At 45.1% G+C, this 25806-nt stretch overlaps 1 protein-coding gene and 1 pseudogene across 1 annotated transcript in view; one reads left to right on the top strand and one right to left on the bottom strand.

The window, feature by feature from the left end:
* LOC148144900 (uncharacterized) overlaps nucleotides 1-25806 on the bottom strand; it is a 492750-nt gene that overhangs the window by 428284 nt on the left and 38660 nt on the right. The gene's annotated exons all lie outside the window — the stretch shown is intronic.
* The window catches only part of LOC148144901 (uncharacterized), a 64091-nt pseudogene that overhangs the window by 36585 nt on the left and 1700 nt on the right, over nucleotides 1-25806 (top strand).

Raw genomic sequence — 25806 nt, 5'->3', positions numbered from 1 at the left:
GGTCAAAATGAAGCAGGCACTTGAGGACAAAAGTGTTTTATTTGCCAGTGAAAGATACTGATTCACAAAGTTGAGTTGATGGAAGGGAAGCAGTGACGGTGATTATCTTTGGCTGTTTACCTCTACCTCAAAAATTCGGCAGAATTTTAAAGTCACAATGAAAAGAAGTAAAAGTGACATTAGGAAGAACGTTTTCGGACAGGGAGTGGTTAGGGTCAGTAAGTCCCTGTCTGTCATTGACAAAGAGTAAGATTTAATGGGCACAAAAGGGAATTCGGTGGTCACGTTCAGATGTGCAGATTTATGCTGAGAAGGCGAGAGATTGAAACGAATAGAGACACACGTTTACTTAAGTGTAGAACCAGCAGAGCGAAGGTGGGCCGCATGGCCTCCGTCTGCGCTGTGACACATGTTGTGATTCAGTGTGAAATCACAGTTCGACCAACAGAATGTGGGAATTTAGAAATAAGTTTATATTTACACAGCCTCCATACGTCTGCGAAACAGTATATTACACGACAGCAGTGGAGGTCTTTGACATCAGGCTCGAACGTGCCTGCCGCGTGCCAGACGAAAACCTGAAGTGTTCTGTGGAAGGGACACCACGTGCGGCAGCAGAGTGGCGCAGCGGGAGCGTGCTGGGCCCATAGCCCAGAGGTCGTTGGATCGAAACCATCCTCTGCCATTGTTTAATGTCACCTCGAGCTGCTTTCCTTTGGATCGGTGCGCTCTTCTGCAAGCTGCATTTGCGTCTACTGTCCAAATGTCGCATATCGATGCACTCACCAAATCCACTCAATTCAAGTGGCATGGTTTTAGAGGTCTCAGTGGTTTTCTGTCCTTCGTCTGTTTCATCTGAACTGAATCGCAAACCCGTTCTCTGCGATGCCAATCAGCTGGTAAAGTTGTAACACATGCCTTGCGGTTTCGTCCATTCCTTGCAGTAATTCGCCACCCTGGTTCAGACGAGAATCGCAAGCATGTCAGAAACCGCACCATGACTCAGACATCGTCCCCTCCTATTAGGACGGATACCACCGATTGTGAATAACCTCAGAGAGAGAGAGAGAGACAAGTGACAGACAGTCGCCGTGGACTCGATGGGCTGAACGGCTTCTGTCTGCGCGAGAATGATGCTACGTGTTTATGCCGTCCCACTGCCTGTCTCTGGGACAGAGAGGCTGAGGGAGCAAAACTGGTTCATTTTTAACCGTCCCTTCCATGTTGGACTGCCTGCAGTCCCTCAGCTCAGGGCCGTGGGGATGACTCTCAGTGAGTGAAGGTTTCACTCGGATTCTCTTCATCTGGGACACTTGGGGCTCAGATGTTAACTGCAGCGCGGTCGCAGCAAAGAAAGCGATGCCCACTTTGCAATAGACTTTCCGGAAGATTGCTGCATGAAGACGATTTCTGAACACCAAGAAGGCTGCACAACAATGTGAATTTACCTGGGCGAAGAGTCCTCGGTGTCCATTTCTTTCTGTCCTGCCAGCACAGCATCTTTCTATCTCTCCGATAACAGACCCTTGGAGAAAGTTCACAATCAAAGTTGTTCATGTTCCCCGCATTAATGTAACTGACACCTCTCACCCCAAGGGTTTCAGAGAGAGAGAGAGCAGAAGAGCGAATGGACTCTACCCGCACCCCACCCTACACCCCGTCCCACCCCGCAGAACAACGTGCAAGTAGAAATGAAATGGTTTAATTATCCACCAGTGGAGGTAGTCCAGTTCCTGGGGATGAGACAAATATCAGCGCCCCTGGGACAGAATGACAAGCAGATGTTCTGGAAACGCTTTGCTGCTTGCAATTCTTGCAGCAACGTGGTATGTACTTCACACTGAGCAAGTTTCAGCTGGCTCAGAGTCTCCAGTGTACATTGCTGTGTTTGCCGCCAGCTCAGAGAGAGAACAATAGGAAGGACGTAGGAGTGAATAACGATCCGCGTGAGAGGGCGAATAACTGTTAATGGAGACTGTTAGCGGCTAACAATACGTAGTGTGTCATAGCAGACGAGGTGATAACAAGGAGTCGTTTGTGTGATAGGGGTCAAGGACATGGGGGAGTTCAGGCCCTAAAGTTATGGAACTCGATATTGAAGACCGGAGGGCTGTAAGGTCTCCAAGTGGAAAATGAGGTGTTGTTCTTTCATCTGGAGCTAGAACACTGCTGCAAGCCTGAGACAGAGATGTTGGCCAGGGAACAGGGTGATGTGTTAAAGTGGCAGGCAACCGCAAGGTCAGGGCCTTTTTTGCCGCGGGCAGAACCGGGATGTTCTGCGAAGCAGTCACCCAATTTATGCTTCATGCTACATTGGGGAAATGACACTGTGAGCAGCGAATGCAGTGGACTCGGTTGTGGCAAAAGTGCTGCTTCACCTGGCAGGTATGTTCGAGCCCTTGGATATTCAGGAGGGAGCAGGTAAATGGGCAGGTGTTACACATTCGGCGGTTGCAGGGGAAAGTGCCTTGGCACTATGGGAGGTGGGTGTGGGGTGTTGCGAGTGAAGGAAGAGTGGAACCGAGGTGGAACCCCTGGCACAACGGGTGCGTGTTGGGACCATAACCCAGCTGAGAAAGCATTCTCTCCTATTCATTCAATGTCGTCTTTAGCAGCTTTTCGGTATAACAGCGCTCTGTTCTGCACCTCGCCTTCTCATCTGCACAATGTTTCCTCAATTCCCCGACCCCCACCTCACCGTAGTTCCAAACTTCCAGCTCAGCACTGTACCCATGACTTGTCCGGAGTTGTCCTACCTGCCTATCTCCTTTTCCACCTATCCACTCCACCCTCTCCTCCCTGACCTATCACCTTCATCCCCTCCCCCACTCACCCATTGTACTCTATGCTACTTTCTCCCCACCCCCACCCTCCTCTAGCTTATCTCTCCACGCTTCAGGCTCTCTGCCTTTATTCCTGATGAAGGCCTTTTGCCCGAAACGTCGATTTCGCTGCTCATTGGATGCTGCCTGAACTACTGTGCTCTTCCAGCAGCACTAATCCCTTATCTGTGAACTTCACCCCAGACTGTAACTTCCTTCTTCTTTCTAACTTTTGTGAGTACAACAGTCTGTTTCTCCCCACTTTTTCCATTTTTTGTTTCATTCTGGGTTTCAATTGTTAACTTGCAGCAACTAAAAGGAAAGAGTGAATCGGGGGGCGGCGGGGGTCGGGGGGGGGGGGGGGGGACAGACTCTGGAAAAGTTGATCCAGGTCTGTGTCTCAATTTGCAAACACATGGCAAATGCAGTGACACAATGTATAGCCTTTGATGTAAAAAAAAACGCAGAGAGGAAGCGCATTGTTTAGGTAGTGATATGTTGAGATGTGGCGAAAGTGAGATGATGCAGATCAGAGTTGAAAAGTGTGGCGCTGGAAAACCACAGCAGGTCAGTCAACAACTGAGGAGGAGGAGAGTCAATGTTTTGGGCATGAGCCCTTCATCAGGAATGATGTGTGGATGGACAAAGGGGCCTCAGCGTCCTTCTATACCAGTCACTGCTAGTTGTCAGACAGGAGCAGCAAGCAATCAGCAAGGCAAGTAGTATATTAGCAAGAGGAATTGATTTCAGAAGTGTGAATGTCTTCCTGCAGTTAGAGGGTCATTGAATATATTCAAGGCTGAGTTCGTTTGACTTTGAAGAACAAAGAAGTGGATGGTTTTGGGGAAAGGTAAGAAAATGGCTTTAAGACCAGTATAGAACAGTTACAGTCATACAGCACAGAAACAGACCATTAAGTCCAACTAGTCCATGCTGACTGTGTTCTAAAAACTAAACTAGTCCCACCTTCCAGTGTTTGGCCCAGACTCTCTGAACCTTTCCTATTACAATTGCAACATTTAAGAGGCATTTGGATGGGTATATGAATAGGAAGGGTTTGGAGGGATATAGGCAGGGTGCTGGCAGGTGGGACGAGATTGGTTTGGGATATCTGGTCGGCATGGACGGGTTGGACCGAAGGGTCTGTTTCCATGCTGTACATCTCTATGTACTTATCCAAATGTCTTTCAAACACTGTAACTGTACCTGCATCCACCACCTCCTCTGGACATTAATACCACATGAGAACCATTCTCTGTCTTAAAATAAAAAGGTGCCCCTCGTGTCTTTTTAAAATATTTCTCCTCTCATCTTCAAAGTTTGCTCCCTAACCTTGAAACACCCATCCCAGGGAACGAATACCTGCTGTTCATCTCATCGACACCCCTGAAGATTTTATAATCCTCTCTAAGGTCATCTCTCAACCTCCGATGCTGCAGTGAAAAAAATCCCATCCTGTACACCGAGATGCCGGTATATTTATATCCAGTTATGAACTGTTCAATGCTGGTGCCGACTGGAAAGACCAAATGACCTATTCCTGCTCCAAATTCTCTCCCTCTGCGTCCAGGACAGCAAGAGACCATATGACATAGGTGCAGAAATTAGGCCATTCAGCCCATCAGATCTACTCCACCATTCAATCACAACTGATACGTTTCTCAATCCCATTTTGAAATTTTGATTTTGGAAAGGCAGATCAGGGAAGGGTCTGCGAAGTTAATGGGGAGTGTTGTTGACCAAAGATACCTTGGAGTGCCGGTTCATAGTTTCTTGAAAGTGGAGTCACAGGTAGACAGGATAGCGAAGGAGGTGTTTGGTATGCTTCCCTTTATAGGTCAGTGCATTTCAGTACAGATGTTGGGAGGCCATGTTGCCCCTGTACTGAAAATTGATTCAGCCACTTTTGGAATACTGCATTCAGTTCTTGTTACCCTGCTACAGGAAAAATATTGTGAACCTTTAAAAGGGTTTGGCAAAGATTTACAAGGTTGGAGGTTTGATCTATAGGGAGAGGCTGAATAGGCCGGGGCTGTTTTCCCTGGAGTATTGAAGGCTGAGGGGTGACTTTATAGAAGTTCATATGGAACATGGATAGGGTGAATAGCCAAAAACATTTCCACATAGTAGGGAAGTCCAAAACTAGAGGGCATAGATTTGAGGTGAGAGGGGAAAGATTTAAATGGAACCTTATGGACAACTTTCTCACACAGAGAGTGATGCAAGCATGGAATGAGCTGCCAGAGGAAGTGGTGGAGGCTGGTATAATTACAGCATTTTAAATGGCATCTGGTAACAGGGTGAATTGAGAGGGATATAGGCTATGTGCTGACAAATGAGACTATGTTAATTTGGAATATCTGGTCAGCACAGACAATTTGGACTGAAGGAAAGCAGAAGTGTCATTGTGAAGACTGGACTTTCAGAGCAGCTTTCAAAGATATTTTGTCCTTACTGGGAGCAGAAGCAACAATGAAATCTTTCATTTGAGAGACAGCAACTGAGTAAGTGAGGACATCCAGGATTTTGCTGGAATGTGGGAATTTGTTGCAATGTGGGGTTGAAGTGTTTTAAGTAAAGTGTCCTGAGTGGGAAGCCTAGTGAAGGGTTTCGGTGGGTTTTTGTTTTAAACTGCTCATTTCTTTCAGCCCCCAACAATGTACTTCCAATGCTGTACATCAGAAGGAGCGGTGAATCAGTAACTGGTACCATCGGAAGCCTTACGGTTTTCAGTACTGCAGGTATTGCTTGTTGCATCAGCATTGTAAAGGTTATCGGCAGCAGTGGGAGGTGTGGGCTGTATTCACTGGAAGCGATGAAGCAGTCAGATAACACACATATGAGAGGGCAGGGTGGGACTTGTCTTTCAATTTGCAGAAGTTGGGAGGTTCTGGGAGTTGTGGTTCTGCGCAAACACAACTGCAGTAAATCATAGAAGCCCTACAGTGTGGAAGGAGGCCATTCAACCCATCAAGTCCACACTGACCCATCGAACAGCTTGCCACCCAGACGCACTCGACCTCGTCGTTTCTGCTGGTGGGTTAGACTAGGTAACAAGATTAGGGGTAGGTTTAAGGCAGAGGAGGAGGGACTTCATTTCCTGGAGAGTGGTGAATCTATGGAATTCTTTGCCCAAGGAAGCAATAGAAGCAGGCATATTCAAGACACAGTTCGATGGGATTTTGGATTGTAGGTGAATTTAAGGTAGTCAGGATAATGCTGGTAAGAGGAGCTGAGATGATGGATAGATCAGCTATGATCTTAAAGAATGGCGGAGTAGGCTTGATGGGCCAAATGGCCTCTTTATGCACTGCAGGGATTTTATGATTGCTTCATATGGTGTATATCTGATATTCGCTGTTGTACAAGCTGCATGGCTATGATTTTTCACCTTCTAATATAGTAATGGAATTACATCCTGTATTTATTGTATTCATTTTTATTTAGCAGGTCAGCAGGAAATCATTCAGCAACTTTACTGGCTTTCTTTCCTGAAGCAGCCGTGACATTTCATTTTCATATCCTTCATTCAGCTCCATTTCCAGCACCTTTGTAGGAAGGTTGTTCCAGGTCATTGTCACCTAAATGAAGTTTTCCTCTTTATATACTTAATGCTATCTGGCTGAATGAGGGTTTTCAGGTTTCTGTGTCATGGATAATATATGATCAGCAGGTATCTGGCAATCTTAGGAATTGTCACCGAAGTTATGTTCATTTGACTGCACTGACCGTGACTTATTTCATGGTTTCTTTTGCAGGAAGACATGGGGAAAGAAATCTGAAACCAAAAGATACATCAGCTTCTGACAGAGTCACTTGATTCATTGGGACTTGAATATCAGCAGCCATTCCAGTCGAGAAGAAATGTTTGCTTTTGTCTGCTTGGACACTGGTGTGGCAGGAAGAATACTGATACACCCGAATGAGGGAGATTCAGTGCGGTGACTGTGAAAAGTACAGGACTTCACACCATTTACTCAGCTTGGAGGATCAAAGAGGCCGTTCACTTGCTCTCTGTGTGGGAAGGGCTTCACCTGCTCGGCCCACCTGCAGAGACATCAGTGAGTTCACCTCCCATCGCAGGGGGATTGAAGGAGCTTCGGCCGAGTGCCATTATCGACTGCATTAATAACCCAGTTCTGGGGACTCCCGGGTTTGAATCTCACCATAGCAGATGGCGGATTTGGAGTTCAGTCAGAAAACTGGAGTTCAGAATCTCATTATGAAACCATTTTCTGGGAACAAATACCCCAATCTGATTCACCCATGCTTTAGGGGAGGAAACTGCCGTTGTGGGAAAGGATTCACTCAGTCGTCCCAGCTGCATCCTTTCCCTGGCCTATATGTGACTCCAGACCCACAGCAGTGTGGTTGATTCTTGACAGCCCATCTGCAAATGCGCGGGGGGAATCTTACTTGCATACAGGCTATGGGTTGCAATTGCTGAGTGAAGCAATACTTCCTCCAGGCTAAGGCTGCACCAAGGATCGAATTACAAAGGGAAAACTCAGCTGACCAATAGAGAAGAAAGTGGGATGCAGGGGAGTGTGTGTGTGTGTGTGTGTGTGTGTGTGTGTGTGTGTGTGTGTGTGTGTGTGTGTGTGTGTGTGTGTGTGTGTGTGTGTGTGTGTGTGTGTGTGTGTGTGTGTGTGTGTGTGTGTGTGTGTGTGTGTGTGTGTGTGTGTGTGTGTGTGTGTGTGTGTGTGTGAGTTTCAATAAAAAGCTACTTTTTGTGCACTTTTTTGCTGGGACGATCTGAAGTTGCAACAAAGTTGGGTCCCAACAAAAGTTACCTGAACTTACCGTCGGACTCAAACATTGAAGGCTATGAGATCCAACAGGTTTTTCTTTTAAAGCTGCTAATTTCTTTCAATCTCCGGCGCGAGGTTTCCAATGTCTTATATCAGAAGGAGCAGTCAATGTGTAGCTCGTATTATTAGAATTGTACATTTTTCAGGACTGATGGTTCATTGTTTCCTCAGCATTGTAAAGTTTACTGGCAGCAATGGGAGGGGTGGGCTGTTTTCACTGGAAACAAAGTTAAACTCCAGTTACAGTCCAACAGGTTTATTTGGAAGCACTAGCTTTCGGAGTGTTGCTCCTTCATCAGGTAACTGTACAGCAGGATCATAAGACACAGAATTTGTAGCAAAATGATATATTGAACAAACCTCGACTGCTTTTAAGTGTTTCATCTTTAGAATGGGTTGCAGGTTTCAGTTCATTAGTATGTAAATCCCAAAACTTCTTTTAAGTCACAGTCTCGAGATAACTTCAGGTTTAACAAAGAGGTGCCATCTCAGCTCAGACAATGCATGAAAGATGTGAGGTTCGAGTCTGTCTTGAGTCATACTGGTTCTGTTTCCAAAGTAGGAATTTATAAAATATTACATGGATTGACTGTCTGCAGATTGTGCACTTTTTGAGCAAAATAGAATGAATCTACAAACATAATTCTGCAAATGCAAATTCATCCCATGGTCTTATCTATGTGTGCATGCATGAGAGTGAGTGAGTGTGTGCTTCCCCGTGAGTCTGGCTGAGAGAGTGTGTGTTTGCGTGTGTGCATGCTTGGTAAAGTGAGAGTGTGCAGGAGTATAAGTCTGTGAGAGGATGTGTGTGTGGGTGAGAGTTTGGGTGGGTACATGTGTTGTGCATCTGAAAGAGCGCGTATATCTGAGAGAGTGGCTGCGTGAGTATGTGAGAATGTATGGCTGTGTGTGAGAGACAGAGAGACAGAATGTGTACAGTGCAGTGGGGTCACCTGTAATGTAACATAAACCCAATGTCCTGGTGAAGGCCGTCCTCATGGGTTCCAAACTCGCCCGGCCACGAAAAATGATTAAGCAGTTACACAATGGACACGGGAGAGGGCAGGATGAAACTTGTCTTTCGATTTGCAAAAGGTGGAAGGCTCTGGATGATGTGATCCAGGGCAACCACAACTTGGAGGACCTTCGGCTCAGAGAGGTGGAGCTGGAAGCCAGTTTGCTGACATGCTGGGAGGGCTAGGCGGAAAGTTAATCAGATGTTTTTTATTCTGGGAGATGGTCTTTCCCTCCATACAGATTCTTCTGATGGGGTCAGTGGACAGGGTCAGGAGGGTGTGAGCCCAGGTCAGGCAGGCAAAGGGGATCTGGGAGAGGGCTGCAGGGGGGAGGAGCTAACTGTGGGGTGGTGGGAGTAAGAACAACGTTGGGGAGGGGGAGGTATGGGACAGAATAGTGACGGGGATTGCCTCCGTTCTCTGCAGTTGGCAGCAGAAGCACAGATGGTATCGGAATCTGGTGCCAGGATTCAGGAACCGATGCGTTCAGGGCTGGAGAAGTGGGAAAGGGAGGTGCAATGGGTGTGGTCCAACGATGTCAGCAGGACACAGCCTCTGCTGAGGGCGCATGAGAAGTTAAAAGCTGCAAAGACAAAGCAGAACCTCAAAGCACTGGGTGGGATGGTGGCTCAGTGGTTAGCAATGCTGCTTAATAACGCCAGGAGCCTGGGTTTGATTCCACCCTTGGGTGACTGTCTGTGTGAAGTTTGGCATGTTCTCCCCCTTGTGTCTGTGTTGGTTACCTCTGGGTGTTCTGGCTTCCTCCCACAGTCCAAAGATCTGCACCTTAGGGTGGATCAGCTGTGCTAAAGTGTGCAGGAGAGCTTGCATCTTTTAGGATGACCATGTTAGTTTCGGGTCCTTCATTTGTAAATCCCAGAACTTTTTTAAACTTACATTCTCAAGATAGCTTTTAACAATAGGTGTCATCTCAACTCAGATAATGCATTGAAGGTGAGACATTAAAGTCTGCCTGTGTCCCAATGTTAGGTCAGACTGATTCTATTTCTAAAGTGGGAGCTACAGAATCTTACATGGATTTATGCAGTTTTTGAGTAATTCGGAATAGAATGGACTTCTGCAAGGAAGTGTACAAACAACTGACCAGGAACACGACAGGCAACTACCAGCTGATCTGACCAAAGAGCACAACCGTGAATTGACAGCATTCATCAAGACTTCTGATCCAATCCTTCCAGAAGTTCAGCATCCACGGACGAGTTGAATCCGTGGATGTGTCAGTACTCTCCACCAGCATCCCTCACGATGATGGCATCACGGTAACAGCCTCAGTACTCAATACCAACAACTGCCAATCTCTGAGCACTGTCCTACAACTCATCCACTTCATCCTTGACCACAATATTTTCACCTTTGGCAACCAGTTCTTCATCCAGACACATGGAACAGCCATGGGGACCAAATGTGCACCTCAGTATGCCAACATTTTCACGCAGAGGTTCAAACAAGGCTTCTTTTCTGCACAGGACCTCCAACCAACACTATACATCAGTTATATTGATGACATTTCTTCCTGTGGACCCATGGTGAGGAGTCACTGAAACAACGAGACTGTGATATTAACAAGTTTCATCCCACTATCACATTCACCACACTCTTTAGTATCTGTCTCATTTTTGAACACATGCAGCTCTATCAAGGATGGGTATCTCAGCACTTCTCTGTACCGCAAACCCATGGATAACCTGACAGTGCTATACTTCTCTCGTGAAACATATTAAAACATGCACCCCCTCTGGACAAGCCCTTCACATACATAGGATCTGTTCAGGTGAGGAGGAACATGACAGACACTTGGAAGTACACAAGCATGCTCTCATAAGAACGGGGTAAAATGTTCAACTCATCAACTGCCAGTTCCAATGTGTCACAGCAAGAAACTGTAATGACTTCCTTTGGGAGACAGACATGAGATGCAACCAAAACTGTATCCTTTGTTGTCCAATACTTCTCAGGAGCCAAAACACTACGCAATCTTCTTCAGAGCCTGCAGCACATTATTGATGAGGATGAGCATCTCACCAAGACCTTCCACACGCCTCCACTTCCCGCCTTCAAACAACCGCCAAACTTTAAACAGATAATTGTTCGCAGCAAACTGCCTGGCCTTCAGGACAACACGATACAACTCTGTCACGGCAGATGATGAAAGACGAATCAGAATGTTGACACGATTACCACCATTACACGTGGGGACACCACCCACCATGAGTGCAGCAGGTAATCATGTGACTCAGCCAACATTGTTTATCTCATACACTGCAGGCATTGATGCCCTGAGTCTTGGTATATTGGTGAGACCAAGCAGAGGCTACAGCAACAGATGAATGGACACTGCACAACAATCACCAGCCGGGAGTATTCCCTCGGGGAACACTACAGCGGTCTGGGACATTCAGCCTTGGACCTTCGGGTAACTATTCTTCAAGGTAAACTTCAGGATAGGCAACAACGGAAAGTGGCTGGGCAGAGGCTGATAGCCAAGTTCAATACCCATTGAGACGGCCTCATCCGGGACCTTGGGTTCATGTCACACCACACTATACATTCTCTCTCTCTCTCACACTCACACACACGCATACATTCACACACACCCTCTCACAGACTTATACTCCATTACACACTCTCTCTCACACACACAGACACACATACACATACACACCCTCTCAGACTTATTCCCCATTACACTCTCTCACACACACATGATCACTTGGTTTCTCCTGCACACACACACACACACACATAAAAGTTTGTGGGTTGAATTTGTACTTGCAGAATCGCATTTTATTTTGCTCATAAACTCATAGACGTAAGATTCTGTAATACAACGATAGAAATAGAATCCGTCTGACCTAACATTGGGACACAGACAAACTTTAACTTAACACCTTCAATGCATTATCTGATTGAGATGACACCTATTGTTAAAAGCTAGCTTGACAACGTAACTTTTGAAAAGTTCTGGGATTTACATGTGAAGGAATCAAAACTAACATGGTCATTCTAAAAAATGGTAGAGGTAAGCTAAAGTTGTTTAATATTCCATTCCATGACACTGCAATTCTGTTGCTATGAAGACTGTGTGCTATGATTCTGCTCCACAACCAACCGATGAAGGAGCAGCGCTTCGAAAACTAGTGATTCCAAATAAACCTGTCGGGCTATAACCTGGCATTGTGTGATTTTTAACTTTGAAAATCTGTCAGTAACGCCAACATCTCCATACTGCGCATGCTACTCGGTGTCAGCAACGCAGTGTGCATTTTCCACGGTGTCAGCAAAATATTACGCATGCTCACGCAAGAAGCGGAAACACTCCGTGACCTTGTTTTGATGGACCAATGAGAAGCTCTGGAGGACTGGATGTAGACTGGTCCTCCTGCCAATTACAGCAAACCCATCGTCTGGATGCGGAAGTAGGACCATGTGCTTCTGAGCTGGTTGTTGCTGCTCCTCTCTCTCTGAATGAAGATTGAGCTTCACCCCAGACTGCAACTTCCTTCCTCTCTCCAACATCTGTGAGTACAACACACTTTTTTCTCACCCCCTTTTCCATTCCGGGGTTGAACTGTTGACTTGCAGGTACTGAAGAGAAACGGAGTGAATCCAGGGAGGGGACAGACTCTGGGAAAGTTAGTCCAGGTCTTTTTTTCAATGGCAAATACAGGAGAATTGACATTTCAGGCTCGAGCCTTTCATCAGCAATGATGTGTGGATGAACAAAGAGGCCTCTGCGTCCTTCTAATCCAGTCAATGCAAGTTGTCACACAGGTGCAGCAAGTAGTGAGCAAGGCAAGTGGTATATTAGCAAGAGGAATTTAGTTCAGAAGTGGGGACGCCTTCCTGCAGTTTGGGCGTAATTGAATATATCCAAGGCTGAGTTCATCTGATTTTTGAACAACAAAGAAGTGATGATTATGGGGGAGGCAAGACCAGTACAGATCACTTACTATGCTGACTATGTTCTCAAACTAAACTGGACCCACCTACCTGTGTTTAACCTCTATCCCTCTGAACCTTTTATATTGGAGTCATAGAGATGTACAGCACAGAAACAGACCCTTTGGTCCAATTTGTCCATGCCTATCAGTTATCCTAATCTAGTCTATTTGCCAGCCCTGGGCCCATATCCTTCGAACCCCTTCTATTACAGACCAATCCAAATGCCTCTTAAATTCTGTAAATATACCAGTCTCCACCACTTCCTCTGGCTGGTCATTTCATATATGCACTACTCTGTGTGAAAAGGCTCCCCTTAAAGCTCTTTTATGTCTTTCCCCGTTCGCCCAAAACCTTTAGTTCTGCACTACCCCACCCCAGGGAGAAGACTTTGTCTATTTACTCTATCCATGCCTCTCATGACTTTATAAACCTCAAAGGTCATCCCTCAGCCTCCGACGCTCCAGGGTAACAGCCGCAGCCTATTCAGCCTCTCCCGAAAGCTATTTTTTTCAAATCTGGTAACATGCAGGTAAATCTTTTCTGAACCCTTTCAAATTTCACACCGTCCTTCTGATGGGCAGGAGACCAGAGTTGCATGCAATATTCCAAGCACGCAATATTCCAAATGTGGTCTCACCAATGTCCTGTAGAGCTGCAACATCACCTACCTCCCAACTCCTTTACTCAGTGCTGTAACCGATAAAGGAAAGCATGCCAAATGCTGCCTTCACTATCCTATCTACCTGGGACTCGACCTTCAAGGAACTATGAACCTGCACTCCAAGGTCTCTTTATTCAGCAACACTCCCCAGGACCTTATACACTTTATGCTAAGTCCTACTTTGATTTGCTTTTCCAAAATCCAGCACTTCACATTTATTTAAATTAAACTTCATCATTCATATACTAATCCAAATGTCTTTTAAAAGTTCTAACTGTATCTGCATCCACCCCTTTGTCTGGAATTCATTCCACACACAAACCACTCTCTGGGGGGAAGAAAATGGCGACCCTCATATCCTTTTAAAATCTTTCTCCTCTCTCTCTTTCAAAATTTGCTTCGTAATCTTGACCCCCAGCCTTTCGAGAGGATTTTGGCCGTTCACCTGATCTATACCCCTCACGATGTTATAATCCACCTCTGCTCCAGTGGAAAAATTTCCAGCTTATTAACCTGAATGTAGGTATATTCATGGCAGGTCAGGCAGCATCCAAGGAGCTACCTGATCTGCTGTGCTTTTCCAGCACCACTCTAATCTAGACTTTGGTTTCCAGCATCTGCAGTCCTTGTTTTTACCTTTTACGTCGGTATACTCAGATCTACTTATGATCTGTTCAATGCTGGTGCAAGCTTGACAGGCTAAATGGCCTATTCCTGCTCCCAATTTGCACACTCCTAGTCCAGAACAACAAGAGACCATAAAACACAGGAGCAGAAATTAGGCCTCTCAGCCCATCAGGGGTGCAGCACTATTAAGTTCTGGCTGATACGTTTCTCAATCCCATTCTCCCACTTTCTCCCTGTAACCCTCGATCCCCTTGATACTCAAGAACCTATCTATCTCCATCTTAAATCTACTCAGTGACCTGGCCTCCACAGCCTTCTGTAGCAATGAATTCCACATATTCACCACTTACCGGCTGAAAATGTTTCGCCTTATCTTTGTTCTAAAAGATATTCCTTTTACTCTGATGCTGTGCCCTCGGGTCCTAGACTCTCCTACCAATAGGAACATCTTCCCCATGTGCACTTTGTCCAGGCCATTCAGAATTCTGTCTGTTTCAATTAGATCTCCACCTCCCCCGAGTGTGTGCCTGTTAATCAGCATGAACCACACCCTTCAGGATGAGTTACAGCAGGAATTAGGTTCAGCAAAGTCAGAATGGAGGAAGTGTGTGTGGGATGGAGATTCTCAGCTTTTAGGGGTGAGAGGGGAAATAAAATTCAATATAAATTAGAATTGATTTGATGGGCCGAGGAATGGCAACATGAGTTTAATTTAGATAAATGTGAGGTGTTACATTTTGAAAGGCAAATCAGGGCACGACTTACATAGTTAATGGTGAGTGTTGCTAAACAAAGTGTCCTTGCAGGTTCATAATTCCTTGAAAGTGGAATTGCAGGGAGACAGGATTGTGAAGAAGGCATTTGGTACGCTTTTCTTTATTGGTCAGAGCATTGAGTACAGGGGTTGGGAGGTCATGTTAGGCCACTTTTGGAAAACTGTGTGCAATTCCAGTTGCCCTCCTCTGGAAGAACGTTGTGAAACTTAAAAGGGTTCAGAAAAGATTTACAAAGATGTAGACAGAGTTGGAGAGTTTGAGCGATAGGAAGATGCTGAATACGCCAGGGATAATTTCCCTGTAGCATTAGAGGCTGATAGGTGACCTTACAGAAGTTTATAAGGGGTATGGATAGGTTGGATAGACAAAATCCTTTCCCCATGGTAGGCAACTTCAAACCTAGAGGGCATAGGATTCGCGTGAAAAGGGAAAGATTTAAAACGGACCTGAGGGGCAACCTTTTCACACAGAGGGTAGTGCATGTTTGGAATGAGCTGCCAGAGGAAATGGTGGAGGTTGCTACAACTACAACATTTAAAGGCATCTGGATGGGTATGTAAATAAGAAGGATTTAAAGGGATACAGGCCAAATGCTGACAAATGGGATTAGATGGGTTTAGGATATCTGGTCGGCATGGATGAGTTAGACCGAAGGCTGTGTTTCTGTGCTGTATGACTTTAATCATCTTGTGTGAAAGCAGAAGTGTTGTTGTGAAGATTGGACTTTCAGAGCAGCTTTCAAAGATGTTTTGCCTTTACTGGAAGCAGAAGAAGTGACAATGAAATATTTCATTGGTGAGACAGCAACTGAGTACGTGAGTACGTCTAGGATTTTAGTGGAAAGTGGGAATTCATTGCACTGTAGGGGTGAAGTGCTTTAAGGTTTACCAGCAGTAAGGACAGTGGGCTGATTGGGGTGCCCAGTGAAGGGTTAGGTGGAATTTTGAGTTAAACTGCTCATTTCTGCCAGCCTCCAACATTGTATTTCCAACACTGTCCTTCAGAAGGAGCGGTGAATCAGTAACTGGTGTTGTTAGAAGCCTTACGATTTTCAGTACTGCAGGAATGGCATTGTTTCATCAGCATTGTAAACGTTACTGGCAGCAGAGGGAGGTGTGGGCTGTATTTACTAGAAACAATTAAGCATTTAGATAACGTACATATGAGAGGGCAGGGTGGGATTTGTCTTTCAATTTGCAGAAGGTGGGAGATTCTGGGAGCTGTGATCTGAGGCAAACACAACTGCGGTAAATCATAGAAGCCCTACAGTGTGGAAGCTGGCTATTCAGCCCATCAAGTCCATTCTGACCCCTCCGAAGAGCATCCTGCTCATACACCCCTTAGGGAATCAAGAGTTTGAGATATCGCAAGTAAGAAGAGCTGAGATGATGGATAGATCAGCCACGATCTTAATAAATGGAGAAGCAGGCTCAACAGGCCAAACGGCCTACTCCTACTTCTATTACTATGAAACAATAACCCTGCATTTCCCATTGGCTAACCCACCTAACCTGTACATCCCTGGGCACTATGGGCAATTTAGCACAGCCAATCCAAATCAAGGTTGGTAAGCAATGTAGTGATGTGGAAAATGGACGTCAGAGAAAAATAGAAAGGAACAAGGAGAATAAACGTACCAGCAATTAATACTGGATTCAAAAGATTACAAACAATAAAACTAAAAGCTCAGTATCTGAATGTGTGCTTGTTATGAAGGGGGAGAGGTACTGTACCTTGAAGGGGTAGAGATACTGTACCTTGAAGGGGTAGAGGTACTGTACCTTGAAGGGAGTTAAAAAGCTGAGCAGAACAAAGTGTTCTAAACAAGATGAGAATGTAATATTTGGTCAACACAAATAGAGCAACTGGGTTGCCATGAGGCACAAACAAATTCAAATTTGGCCAATCAGTTTAAATTTTGCCCCAAAATACCAAAGTCCAATCAAGTTTGAATTAAGTATTTTGATAATATTGATACCAATAAAATGATCCGATGTTTTGGACTATAAAACCAGGCATTTTTGTGAGTTTTAATACTCTGTGTTGGACATAAAGAGTAAAGTTGTTAATTCTTACTTTAAATATTTACCTCTGGGATAGTACTTTGTCTCTCAAACTTTTACGTATTACTGCGTGGGGTGAATCATTTCTGTGTTTCTGGTTTAATTTAGCAGAGGGGGTTACTCTGTGTCGTAATAGCGCTGCAACATAACAAAAGTGAATGAATTGACTGCACACATTGAAGAGAATAATTATGATCTGGGACTCCTTACAGAGACATAGCTTCAGGATGACAAGGATTGGATCCTAAATATTGAGGGGAGATGTGGCATTCAAGTCGAATGGGAAGCTAGGTAAAGGTAGCGGGTTGACGCTGCTCATCAAAGCACTGATCACAGGGTAGTCTGGTGTCAGCTCGGATTTCAGGTCCTGGTTTCTTTGTCCTCTATTGATCTCCCTGTTCCCACACAGTTGTTGTCCGCTTTCAGCTCTGCTTCATTTCTGCTGAAGCTTTAACCTCCTTTGACACCTTCCGGAACAATCAAAGTCCAACCCACAATCTCCCAGCCTGTCAACCATCCAGACACAAAATATCATACCAGAAAATATAACAAAAAAGGCGAAAAGTTAGAATTAAATAGGTGCTTGTGTCTGTTCATTGGCAAGTAACCTAGAAATAGGGGTCTGCCAGGATTCTTATAGTGCCCTAATTGAAAAATTGTCTCTCCCTTACATCTAAGTATTAGTACCCAGCTACGATTTATAACAATATTTACATCAACAGAAATAAAGCATCTGTTATGCAATAGACATAGAGATATACAGTATGGAACTAGACTTTTACTCTCTCTCGTGTGTGTGCGCGCGTGCACACACACACCGATGTCTATGGGGTGAATTTGTATTTGCAAATACCATCTATTTTGCTCAAAAAATGCACAATCTGCAGGCAGATAATACATAGAATATTTTATAAATTCCACTTTGGAAATAGAACCAGTCTGACTCAAAAACTGGGATACAGACAGACTCTGGCCTCACACCTTTAATGCATTGTCTAAGCTGAGTTGTCATCTTTTATTATAAAACCTTAAGTTATCTCGAGTAGGTGTCTTATAAGAAGTTCTGGGGTTTACATATTAATGACACCAGCAACTCATTCTAAAGATGAAAGACTTTACAATCCAGGTTTCTTCAATGTATCATTTCAGTGGCATGACTCTGTAATGTTTTGCTGTAAACTCAGTGGCTTATGATCTTATACTCCACAACCACCTGATGAAGGAGCAGTGCTCCGAAAGCTAGTGCTTCCAAATAAACCTGTTGGACTGGCGTCATGTGATTTTTATCTTTGCCCAGGTTCGGGTGGATTGGCCCTGCTAAATTACCCATGGTGCACAGGGTTTTGCAGGTGTGGGAGAATTGTTAGAAGCGATTTGGTTCCACCTTCTCGTGACTGTCTGTGTGAACTTTGGTATGTTGTCCCCCTTCTGTCTGCGTGGGTTACCTCTGGGTGCTCCGGTTTCCTCCCACAGTCCAAGGATCTGCAGTTGTGGATGGATCGGCTGTGCTAAAGTGTCCAGGGATGTGCAGGTTAGAGTGGGTTAGCCATGGGGAACTGCAGGGCTGTAGAGTAAGTTGATGAGTCTGGGTGGGATGCTGTGTGGAAGGTCGGTGTGAATTTGATAGGTGAAATGGCCTGCAGGGATTATATAATTCTTCTCCTTTAGCCATATGTGGATTGAGAAATGACTGCTGTGGGAGGAGTAGGCTCCAGTTCATGGGACACTGCCCCAGTCCTGGGGAAGGTGGGAATTGTGCTGTGTCTCTCCCCACCCACTGCCCCCATCCATTCTCTCTCACCCCGCAACTCTCAGCCCCCCATTTTCTCCCTCCACCCTTTGACCCCCGAGTCTTTCTTTCCGCCCTCACCACCCTCTGTTCCTCCCAGTCTGTCAATGGCCCCCACACTCTGTCACCCTGTCCATTCTGTCTCACTTCCAACTCCCACTGAACTTTCTCATGCCTCGAGCTCTCTTTGATCGCTGTATCAAGCTCTTAGAAGAGAGAGAGAGAATGGTTGGTGATGAAACTGCCTGGGAGATGGGGGTGCACGAGAATTGGCTGATCTTTCAAATTGAGAATAGCTAAAATAATATATTCAGAAACAGCATTAAAGTTTGAACGCATGTTCAATTTTATATTAAGACAAAGCTGCAGCCATCTTTCTCAAACTTGCTTTGAACTATTTGCAGTTGAGGACAGGCTCTTCGGGGTGAATGAGGCTTTTGCTCGAAATGTCAATTTTCCTGCTGCTCGGATGTTGCCTGACCTGCTGTGCTTTTCCAGCACCACATTCTTGACTTTAATCTCCAGCATCTGCAGTACTCACTTTCTCCTGTTAGGGGTGAATGGCCGATTCCTAGTCTTGAAAAATTGGTTCTGTTAGAAGGTGTAGAGGTGTATTCTATCTTCAAGAGAGTTGAAAAGCGAGCAGAACCACCTGACAAAGCACCAAGCGTTCTGAACAAAGTAACAATTTAACATTTGGTCGAACAGCTCAGTAGCTGGGTTGCCTGGAGACAAAAACATACTCAATTTTGGCCAATCGATTTAAATCTTGCCCCAAAATACTGAATTCCAATCAAGTTTGAATTTAGTATTTTGAGAATATTGGTTAGCACTGCTGCCTCACACCACCAGGGTCGATTCCAGCCTTGGGTGACTGACTGTGTGGAGTTTGCACATTCTCCCCGTGTCTGCTTGGGTTTCCTCTGGGTGCTCCAGTTTCCTCCCACAGTCCAAAGATGTGCAGGTCAGGTGAAGTGGCTATGCTATTTTGCCCGTAGTGTTAGGTGCATTCGTCAGAGGGAAATGGGTCTGGGTGGGTTACTCTTTGGAGTGTCAGTGTGGACTGGTTGGGCCGAAGGGCCTGGTTCCGCACTGTAGGGAATTTAATCTAATCTAATATTAACACCAATGAAATGATTTGATGCTTTGGAGTACAAAATCAAAAAAAAAAGTTGAACAGTTACATGAGAACTGTCAAAAGACCAACAAATGTAGGCTGCTAGTGAGAACTCCTGAGATGTATCTGTCCAGAGAAGGAGTCTGCACAGAGAAAAAACATCGACACCGACCTGGAGAGCAAATCTACAGAGGAAGGTACAAAGAGAAGATTTAACAGCTGGCTGGTTTTGAAGTTTGAACCTTTCGGTAAATCTTAATCAGGGGTTTTTATTGGACTGGTATCGTACAGGGGAAGTAGAAGATAGGTTAGAGACAGGAGTTGTAAATAGTTGTTAATTAATTATTCTCCATTAGACTTTAATAAATAAAGTTGTTAATTTTGACTTCAAATACTGACCTTTGGGAATAGTTTCTTGGTTCTTGAATTTTCACAGATTACTGCATGGGTTAAACCTTCTCTATGTTGCTGGTTTAAATTAGGTGGGGGAGGTTGCACCCAATGTTTTAAAATTTGAGGGCTTTTGTCCGAGATTTGAACTGGTTCAGACAGATTTGAATAGATTTGGCAGTACAAAAAATCCCAGCAGATTTAAACACTTGCAAGTTAGTGTCCTAGATCATTAAATAAAACTTTAAATAGTGACTTTTAGAAACAGTTCCTTATCTCTTGAATTTTCACATTACCACATGGGGTAAATCTTTTTTGGGTTTAAATTAGTGGTGGGGGGGGGGGGGGGGTGCAGTCCGTGTCATAACAATTCTGACTATGTAGAAACAGTAGTGGAGCGTGGAAACAAACTGTTTGTTCCGTGCCAATCATATATCCTAAATTAATCTAGGCCCATTTGCCAGCTCCTGGCCCATATCCCTCCAAACCTTCCTGTTCATATACCCATCCAGATGCCTTTTGAATATTGTAATTGTACCAGCCTCCACCACTTCCTCTGGGAGCTCATTCAAGCCACGCACCACCCTCTGCGTAAAATAGTTGCCCTTTAGGTCCCTTTTAGTCCTTTCCCCCCTCACCCTAATATAAATCAATTGCTGCTTTTTCTGAACAGGCTCAGTGGCTGGCATTGCTGCCTTATAGCGCTGGGGACCCGGGTTTGATCCCAGTCTCGGGCAACTGTCTGAGTGGAGTTTGCACCTTCTCCCTGTGTCTGCGTGGGATTCCTTTGGTGCTCCGGTTTCTCCCCACAATCCAAAGATGTGCAGGTTTGGAGAGGGCACTTGTGGGGAATTAACTTTCACACTTTTTTTCTACTCCTTCGGTCCCTTTTAAATCTTTCCCCTCTCACCTTCAATCTATGCCCTCCAGTTTGGGAATCCCCTACCCTGAGGAAAAGATGAGTCGTCAAATAAAATGCAAAAGGAATAAAATGTGGAGCCGCAGGATAAATATAAAACGTCGCTCCAGCCTTTCTGGTCTCCGAGTGTCATTTGGGCATAAAACCTGTCGGTAACACCAGCAACGTCACAGAGCATCTTGCGCATGCTCCTCGGTGACAACACACTACGCATGTTCGCCGGTGTCAGCAAAACCTGCGCGTGCTCGTCGGTGACAACACACACTGCGCATGTTCGCCAGTGTCAGCAAAACCTGCGCGTGCTCCTGGTTGTCCGCGGAAACTGCACGTGAAATTCTTTTGTTGGGCCAATAGGAAGCCCTGGAGGACCGGAAGGAGCGCGGTCCTCCTACTAATCAGAGACACATTTATTGTGTGTGTCTCTCTCTCAATCTCAATTTATGGAGGGGAGAGATTCTGGAAAAGTTGGGCCAGGTCTGTGTCTCAGTTGGCAAACTCATGGAAAATGCAGTACCACGATGTGAAGTGATAGCATTCCCTGTGGGGGGTGGGGAGGGAAACAGAAAGGAGATGCATTGTTTAAATGGTGATATATTGGGATGTGGAGAAAGTGAGGACCGCAAATGTTGGAGATCAGAGTCAAAAAGTGTGGTGCTCGAAAAGCACAGCAGATGAGGCAGCATCCGAGGAGCAGGAGAGTCAGCGTTACAGGCTCGAACCCTTCATCAGGAATGTGTATAAAGGGGCCTCAGCGTCCTTCCATACCAGTTAATGCCAGTTGTCAGAAATGTGCAGCAAGCAATGAGCAAGGCAAGTGGTATATTAGCAAGAGGAATGGAATTCAGAAGTGGGGATGTCTCCCTGCAGTTGTGGGATCATTGAATATATTCAAGGCTGAGTTCATCTTATTTTGGAACAACAAAGAAGTGGACGTTTATGGGGGAAGGCAAAAAAATGGTTTTCAGACCATTGCAGAACAATTACCGAGTCAAACTGCACAGAAACAGTCCCTTCAGTCCAACTACTCCATGCTATGTTCTGAAACTAATCTAATCCCATCTGCCAGTGTATGGCCTATATCCCTCTGTCACAAAGCTGGTCCTTTTACTAAAAGCTGGTCCTTTTTTCTAAAAGCTGGTCTTTCTTCTCAAGGATGCTGTGTCCTTGGTTTTTTTATTCAGAGGGGTGGTAAAAAGACCCGGGCTCCGAAGCGACTGGTGTAGTACAGAGATGAAAAACGGTATTGGGAGGCACTTTTGGTTATATGTGAACAGATGAGACTTGAGGCCAAAGCTTTTATGTTTTAGAAGTGACCTGTATAATGAAAGGGGAGTGGTCAGTCCTGAAAGCTGAAGTCTCGTTTGGGTGAGTTAAGCAGTGGACTATGTGGAGAAAGGCTGCTAACACTGTCTCCTTTTGCCCTTCTAACTTCAACTGTAAGCCTCTGTTTCAGTTTTACTTTGTTTACGGGGTTTGTTTTTTATTTTGGTACTGTTGTGTACCAGCATTGCGAAGAGTGTTAAGAGTTTCTCCACAGCGTGTACTGTACTTAATAAAGTTTGGTTGTTCACAGAAGTTGGCGTATTGCAGTGTAAGAAGCTCAAGCAAAAGAACTCAACAAAGGAACCTAAGGGATAAGTCTTTCATGCAGAAAGTGGCGTGTTTAAGGAAAGAGCTGTCAGAGGAAGTGGTGTGTGCTGGCACAATTATGACATTAAAAGGCATCTGGATGGGTATACGATTAGGAAGGGTTTAGACGATATGGGCCAGATGCTGGCAAATCAGCCGAGATTAGGTTAGGTTATCTCATTGGCACGGACATCTCAGGCACAAAAGAGTGTGACTGTAAGTGAGGCAGGTAGGGGGAACCGGAGTTCAGGAGTGGAGGAGCCTCAGCCCTTGACCTTGTCCAACAGGTACGAGATTCTTGCTCCCTGTTCGGATGAGGAAAAGGGCTCTGGACAGGATCAGTCAACTGACCAAGGCACCATGATCCAGAAGGCCATTCAAGAGGGGGGAGCGAATAGACAAGTAGTGGTTATAGGGGATTCTATAATTAGGGGGACAGATAGTATCCTTTGCAAGCCGGATCGGGAGTCTCGCATGGTGTGTTGCCTGCCCGGTGCCAGGGTGCGAGACATCTTCGACCGGCTTGAAAGGATATTGGAGCGGGAGGGGGAGGATCCAGTTGTTGTGGTCCACGTTGGTACCAACAACATAGGCAAGACTAGGGTGGAGGACCTGTTTGGGCATTACGAAGCACTAGGCAGGAAATTGAAGCACAGGTCCTCAAGGGTCATAATCTCTGGATTACTGCCCGAGCCACGTGCCAATTGGCATAGGGACAAGAAAATTAGGCAAGTAAACACGTGGCTAAGGGATTGGTGTGGGAAAGAGGGATTCCACTTCATGGGGCATTGGCATCAGTTTTGGAACAGGGGGGATCTGTACCGTTGGGACGGTCTCCACCTGAACCGATCAGGTACCAATGTTCTAGCGAAGAGGATAAATAGGGTGGTCAGTCGGACTTTAAACTTCTGAGTTGGGGGGAAGGGAAAGTGAAAGCGACAGGGAGTATGGAGGTAAATGGCAAGATAAGCAGCAGGATAGCATGTTTCCAGGCGGATTTAAAATTGAGGCAGACTGAGAATGCAGTAAAAAGCAAGGATAACTTGGGACATATGACTTCCAACATCTCTAATGATAAGGAGGTTAGCATTAAGGCACTTTACCTGAATGCTCGTAGCATTCATAACAAAGCCGAAAAAACTAATGGCACAGATAATAGTGAATGATTATGATGTAGTAGGCATCACAGAGACTTGGTTACAGGGGGTCAGGACTGGCTGTTAAACCTCCATGGTTTTTCAACTTATCGAAAAGACGGAGAGGTGGGCAGAGGGGGTGGGGTTGCCTTGTTAGTTAAGAACAAAATTAAATCTATGGTAATGAATGACATAGCGTCGGATGATGTGGAGTCTGTGTGGGTGGAATTGACGAACCACAAAGGCAAAAAAAACATAATTGGAGTTGTGTATAGACCTCCTAACAGTGGTCAGGACCAGGGATGCAACATGTACCGGGAAATAGAGAAAGCATGTCAGAAAGGCAAGGTTACATTGATCATGGGAGACTTCAATATGCAGGTGGACTGGGTAAATAATGTTGTTAGTGGATCTAAAGAAAGGGAATTCATGGAATGCTTACAGGATGGCTTTTTGGAACAGCTTGTCATGGAGCCCACAAGAGAGCAGGCTATTCTGGACCTAGTGCTTTGCAATGAACCAGACTCTATAAAAGATCTTAAAGTACGGGAACCCTTAGGAAGTAGCGACTATAATATGACAGAGTTCAGTCTGGAGTTTGAAAGGGAGAAGGCAAAATCGGATGTAATGGTGTTATAGTTGAATAAAGGTAATTATGAGGGCATGAGAGAGGAACTGACTAAAATAGACTGGAAGCAGAGGCTAACCGGGAAGACAGTAGAGCAAAAATGGCAGGAGTTTGTAGGTATAATTGAGGACACTGTACAGAGGTTCATTCCCAAGAAAAGAAAGATTAACCGGGGAGGGATTAGACAACCTTGGCTGACAAAGGAAGTCAGGAAATGTATTAAAGAAAAAGAGAGATCCTATAAAGTGGCTAATAACAGTGGGAAATCAGAAGATTGGGAAGGATACAAAAGCAAACAGAGGATAACAAAGAGTGTAATAAGAAAGGAGAGGATCAAATATGAAGGTAGGCTAGCCAGTCATATTAGAAATAATAAGAAACAAACGACAGACAAAAGTAGACATTGGGCCACTTCAAACTGATGCAGGAAGCCTAGTGATGGGAGATAAGGAAATAGCAGGAGAACTTAACAAGTACTTTGCGTCAGTATTCACAGTGGAAGACATGAGTAATATCCCAAAAATTAAAGGGTGTCACGGGGCTGAGTTGAGTATGGTTGCCATTACGAAAGAGATAGTGCTAGAAAAGTTAAAAAGTCTTAAAATTGATAAATCTCCTGGCCCCGATGGGATACACCCTAGAGTTCTGAGAGAGGTGGCTGAGGAAATAGCAGAGGCATTGGTTGAGATCTTTCAAGAGTCACTGGAGTCAGGAAAGGTCCCGGATGATTGGAAGATGGCTGTTGTAACCCCCTTGTTCAAGAAAGGATCAAGGCAAAAGATGGAAAATTATAGGCCAATCAGCTTAACCTCGGTTGTTGGTAAAATTCTAGAATCCATCATTAAGGATGAGGTTTCTAAATTCTTGGAAGAGCAGAATCTGATTAGAACAAGTCAACATGGATTTAGTAAAGGGAGGTCATGCCTGACAAACCTGTTGGAATTTTTTGAAGAGGTAACAAGTAGGTTAGACCAGGGAAACTCAGTGGATGTGGTCTATCTAGACTTTCAAAAGGCCTTTGATAAGGTGCCACACGGGAGGCTGCTGAGCAAGGTGAGGGCCCATCGTGTTCGAGGTGAGCTGCTGGGATGGATTGAGGATTGACTGTCTAACAGAAGGCAGAGAGTTGGGATAAAAGGTTCTTTTTCAGAATGGCAGCCGGTGACGAGCGGTGTCCCGCAGGGTTCGGTGCTGGGGCCACAGCTGTTCGCATTATATATTAATGATTTGGATGAGGGAACCGGGGGCATTCTAGCGAAGTTTGCCGATGATACAAAGTTAGGTGGACAGGCAGGTAGTACTGAGGAAGTGGGGAGGCTACAGAAGGATCTAGACAGGTTGGGAGAGTGGTCCAGGAAATGGCTGATGGAATTTAACGTGAGCAAGTGCGAGGTCTTGCACTTTGGCAAAAAGAATAAAAGCATAGACTACTTTCTAAATGGTGAGAAAATTAATAAAG

The sequence above is a fragment of the Chiloscyllium plagiosum genome, unplaced genomic scaffold, assembly GCF_037043375.1.
Source record: "Chiloscyllium plagiosum isolate Xiang-an unplaced genomic scaffold, Cpla_swu_hap1 HiC_scaffold_27, whole genome shotgun sequence".
NCBI lineage: Eukaryota > Metazoa > Chordata > Chondrichthyes > Orectolobiformes > Hemiscylliidae > Chiloscyllium > Chiloscyllium plagiosum.
This window is presented reverse-complemented; position numbering and strand designations above follow the sequence as displayed.